At 22.8% G+C, this 7,142-nt stretch overlaps 1 protein-coding gene across 1 annotated transcript in view; it reads right to left on the reverse strand.

Moving 5' to 3' along the window:
- The window catches only part of LOC117182079 (geranylgeranyl transferase type-1 subunit beta), a 24,029-nt gene that overhangs the window by 5,470 nt on the left and 11,417 nt on the right, over positions 1 to 7,142 (reverse strand). The gene's annotated exons all lie outside the window — the stretch shown is intronic.

A 7,142-nucleotide genomic window follows, 5' to 3' on the forward strand; every position in this document is an offset into this window, starting at 1 on the left:
TCATTACCCTACGAATAAGTATTTTTGAATATATTTTACTTACAGTGCTTAATAAGCTAATCCCTCTGTAATTATTGCACTCGCTTTTATCTCCCTTTCTCGAGTAATTTTGTATGTGTAATTTGCTTTCGTCGCTTTGCGCACGGAGCTACAATTATCCCCAGGGGAAGTTTAATATACCAGGCCTGGGGTTCTGCGGTAAGCTTCTTACGGTCACTGACCGATGTCAGCCATTTTTAAAGTGCGAGCTACGTGCTCGATCTTTCGCATGGTGTTTGCCCCGTTTTGTCCCTTGAACTGACATAACTTTTTTTAACATTGCAAATTTGAAATTTGCAATTTTGAATTTGATGAATTTTGAATTTGAATTTTCAACAAAATTCAAAAAGCTGTCATGGTAATCTTATCGGGCCTTCAAAAATCAACGTTTTTCTTCTCTTGACTTTTTTTCATATGCGTCGTTTGGCTTAAAATGTTTATTTCGTTTCTTTTTCTTAAATGCTATAATTCTAATAATCTTCTTTTTATCGAAAAAAGTCATAAGGATAAATTGTTCAAGTTTCCTAGTACTAATAAATAGCCTTACAGAGAATTTTTTAATCTTGAAAAAAAAATGGTCTCAAATATTTTGAAAATGCGCTCACTTTTTGAATTTTAATCCCAAATAGCTGGTTTATGAACTCTTTCTTTCGTTTTTAAGCCTTAAAAAAGTGTGCCAAAGATGAATCCAATCTGATCAATTTTTCGAAAGTTATCATGCCTACAGAATACAGACAGGCACCTTCGTAAAAATCTTTGTTTTCTGACTCAAGGGGTCTTAAAACGTGGAGATATGATGAAAACTGACAAAGTGAAATTTTATATAAAATCAATACCTTCTCATTAGGATGAGAATGTAAAAAATCGAACACTAAAGCTAAAAATGTTTCCATTTTAAGTAATAAAAAACTAAGCTGCAAATGAAAGCACTCAAAGTGGAACTGTAAAATTTTGAACTTTTAAAATAAAAGTTTAAATTTTTTTAATTCAAAAATGTTGTATTCAAATTCTCAGTAATTTACACGTATAAAATGGAAGGCAGTAACATTTTTCAATATAAAAAAATATAAATCCAAATTATCATTGTCAATGCTCTAAATTAAAGAATCGATCAATGAACTTTAACATTTTCAAGATTATATTATTTTAAGGAATTTTCAGACAGAAACATTTAAAATTAAAAAGGTGAAATTTTTTTAACTGGACCTTTCTTAAATTTGAAGTTCAATTATTTTTATCTTAAATAGTTTAATCATCCTTGAAAAGCTTCAAAATTTTATTTCAAAATCTTGAGAAATATAGAAGTTATTTTAAACTTTTCCAAATTTAAAATTATTTTTGAAATATTTTCAGAACTTCTAAATATCTGTCAAAATTAATTGAATTTTTCCCAGAATTTTTAGAAAATCTTGTACATTTTAAAAAATTTCCTTAAATTTTGGATGTATAAATATCAATTGCATATTTATTATATGTAGAAGAAATTTGAGTAATTTAAAGAGATATTCAGAAGTTTTGAAAAAATTCAAAATTAATTTAAAACTATAAATGATAGTCTAAATTAAAGTCAAATCTGGATTTTTTCAGATTTCAAACAAAAAATGTAGAAGCATTTCAAGAAAAGTGAAAGGCTCTAACAGAAAAAAAAACATTTTTTACGATTCCTGTGAAAATTGGAAATAATTTTTTATTTGGAAAAAACTAATTTTTCATTTGGAAAGATTATTTTACGAGAATATTTAAAATGGTTTTGAAAAATTGACTTAATTGTCGAAAAAGAATCTAAAAAAAAAATTTTAAGGAAATGTTTTAAAATGTGCATGGTAATTATGAATCTTTCGAAAACCCCTTAAAAACTTAAAATTACTCAAATTTTTTCTCAAATAATGAGTGTTCATTTTTTATTTATAAATAACAATTCAAAAATTGCACTTACAAATTAAACATTTTTTAAATACATCAAATAAAATTCTAACGTTCAAAGTATAAAGGTACTTTGAAATTTTAATGATTTCAGGATTTTTATGTCAAACAATTCAGTTTGAGATTGCATACTTCTAAATATTTGTTTTTAATTTACTCGATTTAAATGAACAGTCAAATATTGCTAAATATTCAATAATTATTCTTTTTCTTGATTCAAAAATGTCTAACTTAATGGTTAAAAAATTGAATATTTTAGACTGAAACAATATTTTTAAATTTAATACAAGCTTTTAAAAACGAATATATTATTATGAAGTTATTTTTAAATTGAAAATAGTTTATAAAGTTTCAATCAGACGTTCACATGTTTTTAATGACAAGACTTTCAATTTGAAACTGTTTAATTTTTAACATTAAGATCTAGAAATTCTTAAATTTTTAACTGATTTAAAATTATTTTGTCAAATCAATTATTGTTCAATTGTTAATACTTAAAGTACAGATCCATTACATTTCTTTTATTTATTTATTAAATAAAACTGTTCAAGTCTTCAAGACAATATTTTTAAGTTCTTTAAATTAAAAATGTAAGCTCAAAAATAAAAAAATAAAATGGAAAATTTGTTAAGTAAAAGATTTTTGAATTACGCTTTCTAATCTTAGTAATAGCATCATTGAAAAATATAGCAGTTCAACTTATTATTTAAACAATTGTTGAAATCGAACTTGAACATATTTTTCTTCTAAAACCATGTAAAATTCCCGGTCAAAAAATAAATTTACTGTCATTTTCCGGTTTCCTCGATCTTCAAAAATTCTCGGTTATTTTTTCGGTTTTTTCCTTGTTCGCAAACAATTTTCCCGGTCAATCCAATTTTAAAAATCGAACTCTATTCTAAACAGTAAAAGTACAGGTAATAAAACACAAAAAACAAATTAAAGCATTCAAAGTGGAACTATTTGATTTTAAAATCTTAAAAAATCTAAAAGTTATTAAAAATGTTTTCAAATTTAAAATTATTTTTTCAGCACATCTAAATAACTTTTAAAATAACTGAATTTGTCTTACAGCTTTAAAAAAATGCTGCGAATTTAAAACAATTTCCTTAAAATTTGGATTTCTAAATAACAATTGAACACTTATTTCTGGAAGAAAAAATTCGAGTAATTTTAAGAGATATTTGAAAGTTTTAAAAAGATTAAAAACTTAAAATGATTTCAAATAATTTAAAAGAAGTGTGTGTAGCGACAAAATTTGTCTAATCGTACCGAAATTACGGTGCCAATACCCACAATCTAATTCAAAACAAAATTTTTAGAAGCTTTTTAAGAATTGTAAAAGGCTCAAAAAGAAAAAAACATTTTTCAAGTATTCATGGGGAAATTAAAAATTAATTTTCATTTTGAAAAATTATTTTAATAGAATATTTAAAAAGATTTTAAGAGATTTCCAAATTTATCAAAACAGGCCCTGCAATATTTTAAGGGTTTTTTTTTTAAATTTGCAGGATTTTCTAAAAATTGTAGGAAAAATTCTATTCATTTTAAAATATGCGTAGAAGTTCTAAAAAAAATTGCACACACTTCGTTTAAATTACATGATATTAGTTTAAATTTCAAATGAATTTTCAATCTTTTCAAAATTTCTAAGTATCTCTTAAATTTACTCAAATTTTTTCTACAAATTTTAAGTGTTCAATTATTATTTATAAGTTAAAATTTAACAATTTCGCTTACAAAGTAAAGATTTTTGAAATAGAAGAATGAAAAAGTAACGTTAAAAGTTCAAAAGCTTATCGAAATTTTAACAGTTCAAAAGCTTTCTATGTAAAACAATTCAGTTTTAAATTGTTTACTTATAAATATTTGGCTTTAATTTACTCGTCTTGAATTAACAGTCAAATATTGCTAAATATTAAATAATTATTCTTTTTTCAATTAACAAATTTCAAATTAAAAGGATTAAAAATTTTATAATTTAGACTGAATCAATATTTTTAATTTGATAAAAATTTTTAATTATGACTATATTATTATGGATTTATTTTTAAGTTGAAAAAAGTAAAACGCACGTTTAAATTTTTTAATGGCTAAAAAAATTAATAGAAATAATATTTTAATTAATTTATTTATTAAATTTAATATGATAAATAATATAAAGGAAGACTTGAAATTCTGAAATTTTTCAAATTTGTTTGAAGCTCAAATTTCAGACTTTAAGTTCTCAATCTTCAGAACATATTTAGGTCAGATTGATATGGGCACTATATTAAATACAATTCAAAACGTTTAAAATTCCTAAATTTTTAGGTAAAATAATTACATTTCCAAAAATATAGATGAATTGTTAGCCAAACAGTTGATTTTTCAACCAAAAAGATCAATTTTTTATCAAAAAGGACGATTTTTCAACAAAATATATGAATTCAGAACCGAATAGTTGAATTCTGAACTAAAAAAGATCATTCTTCAAACAAAAATGGAACAGTTAAATTTTTAGATAAAAAAATGAGTAGTCTACACACACAAAAAAAAACAATTTGTAACCAAACCGACGAATTTTTAAATGAAATGATGAATCTTCAACTGAAATAGATGAATTTTATATAAAAGATTTTAACTTTCCACCAAGCAGTTTCATTTTCTACCAAGAAGATGAATTTTCTACTAAAATGATGAATATTTAACTGCAATGCTTGAATTTTAAACAAAAAAGATGAATTTTGAACAATAATATTAACTTTCAAACAAAAGCTTAATTTTCTAGCAAAAATACTATTTTTCAACAAAATACATAATTTTTTAAAGAAGTAAATGAATTTCCAATTAAAAAATACAAATATTCAATCCCAGAGTTGAATTTTTATCTAAATAAAAGAATTTCAACAGAAAATGGAATAGTTACACTTTTAGTTTAAAAAATTTATATTCAACCTAATTTATGGATTTTCAACTAAAAAGATGAATCTTCAATTGGAATATTTAAAGTTTAAACCAAAAAGATGAGTTTTTTACTAAAACAATTAATCTTTAACTGAAATAGTTGAATTTTCAACAAACAAAATTTAATTTATACTAAAAAAAGATCAACTGTTAACCAAAACTGAAATAATTTAGTTAAAAATTTAAAAAATCAATGCTCAATCAAAAAAGATAAATTTTCAGCCAAAAAAAAGATCAGTTTCGACAAAAAATTCGATAATTAAATTTTGAGTCGAAAAATAAATGTTAGACCAAATAATAAATTTTGATCTGAAATTATAAAATATTCAACTGAAATAGTGTTTTCATTTTCAGTTGACAAAAAAAATAATTTTCAACCAAACAAGTAACAAATTTTTGGTAAAAAAATTCCTTTTCATCCAAATAAAAACAATTTTTCAATCAAATAACTAATTGTTAAACTACTAAAATAAGTTTTTAATTAAAATGATGAGTCTTCAAAAAAAAAAAAATATATTAATTTTGAACCGAAGAGTTTAATCTATTATGAGATTAACTTTTAGAGAAAAAACGAATATTTCCACAAATTACATGCAATTTCCAAAAATTAGTTTGATTTTTAAATAAAAAATATCAATTTTCAACCAAATCGTTAAATTTTCCGTTAAAAATCTAATTCTTAACCAAAAAATCGGATTTTTAGAAAAATATTTGAATTTTCTACTGAAATAGTTAATTTTTTAGTTGAAAAATTTATTTTCAACAAAGAAATTACATTTTTTTAAATAGATACATTTTCAATTAAACTGATAAATCTTCCAAACCTAAAAATTAATTTATAAGAAGAGTTTAGTTTTAAACCGCAAATAGTTGAATTTTTCGGGAAAAAAGGTAAATTCTTAGAAACATTTTAAATGATTTTTCACTTTGAAAAATTATTGTAACAGAAAGTTTAAGAAGATTTTAAGAGATTTAAAAAATTATCAAAGAAAAAAATGGAAGATTTTAAGATTTTTTTTTTAATTTGCATGATTTTAAAAAATTGTAGGAAAATTTCGATTAATTTTAAAATATATTTGGAAGTTCTGAGAAAATAATTTCAAGTTTTTAATTAATTTTTTAATGTCTTCAAAACTTCTAAATATCTCTTAAAATTTCTCAGTTTTTTTCTACAAATAATAAGTGTTCAATTGTTATATATGCGTCCAAATTTAACAATTTCGCTGATAAATTAAAGACTTTTTAAATGAAAAAATTAAAATTGTAACGCTAAAAAGTTTAAAAGTTATTCGAAGCTCTAAAGATTCAAAGCTTTCTATGTAACACAATTCAGTTTCAAATTGTTTGCTTTTAAATATTTGGTTTCAATTTACTCACCTTCAATGAACTGTGAAATATTGCTAAATATTAAATATTAATTTTTTTTCTACATTAAGAAATTTCAAATTAAATGGGATAAATATTAAATAATTTAAACTCACAATAATTTAAATTTAATAAAAACCTTTAATTATGACTATATTATTATGGATTTATTTTTAAGTTGAAAATAGTAAAACGCACGTTTACATTTTTTAATGGCTAAAAAATTGATAAAAATCATGTTAATAAATTTATTAATTAAATTCAATAGAATAAATAATATAAAGGAAGACCTGAAACTCTGAATTAAAAATATATTATTGATATATTATGAAAATTTTTATTTAAAAATAAAATGATCAGAATAAATGATATATTAATTTCCATTCTTATCGAGACTTTCGGATTGAAACAGTTACAATCTGGAAATTCTCACATTTTGAACTGATCTATAATTGTTTGCTAAAATCAATTATTGTTCAGATTTCTATACTTAGAGTACAGATCCATTTTAAAAATATTTTATTTATTTATATTTGCAGTTGATAAAATAAAACTGTTGTTTATCAAAAAGTTTCCACTTCGAATGCTTTTAATTTTTAATTGTTTAAATCTTCAAAACTGCACTTTAATTATTTTAAAACCTGTTAAAATCGAACTTGAGCAGAATTTTCTTCTGAAAATTCGTAAAATTCCCGGTTTCTCAGTCCGACAGCCACCTTTTAAAAGTAGAAGATTTTCGAATTAAGCATTCTAAACTGAATGATATAATAACACAGGCCGACAAAATTTGATAAAGGTCCGGAACCAGAGACCAGACCTAGTATACCCGAAGGTTTTTGCTGCGCTGAATCCGAATCCGACCTCAGAAA

This window comes from Belonocnema kinseyi, chromosome 10, assembly GCF_010883055.1.
Source record: "Belonocnema kinseyi isolate 2016_QV_RU_SX_M_011 chromosome 10, B_treatae_v1, whole genome shotgun sequence".
Classification (NCBI taxonomy): domain Eukaryota; kingdom Metazoa; phylum Arthropoda; class Insecta; order Hymenoptera; family Cynipidae; genus Belonocnema; species Belonocnema kinseyi.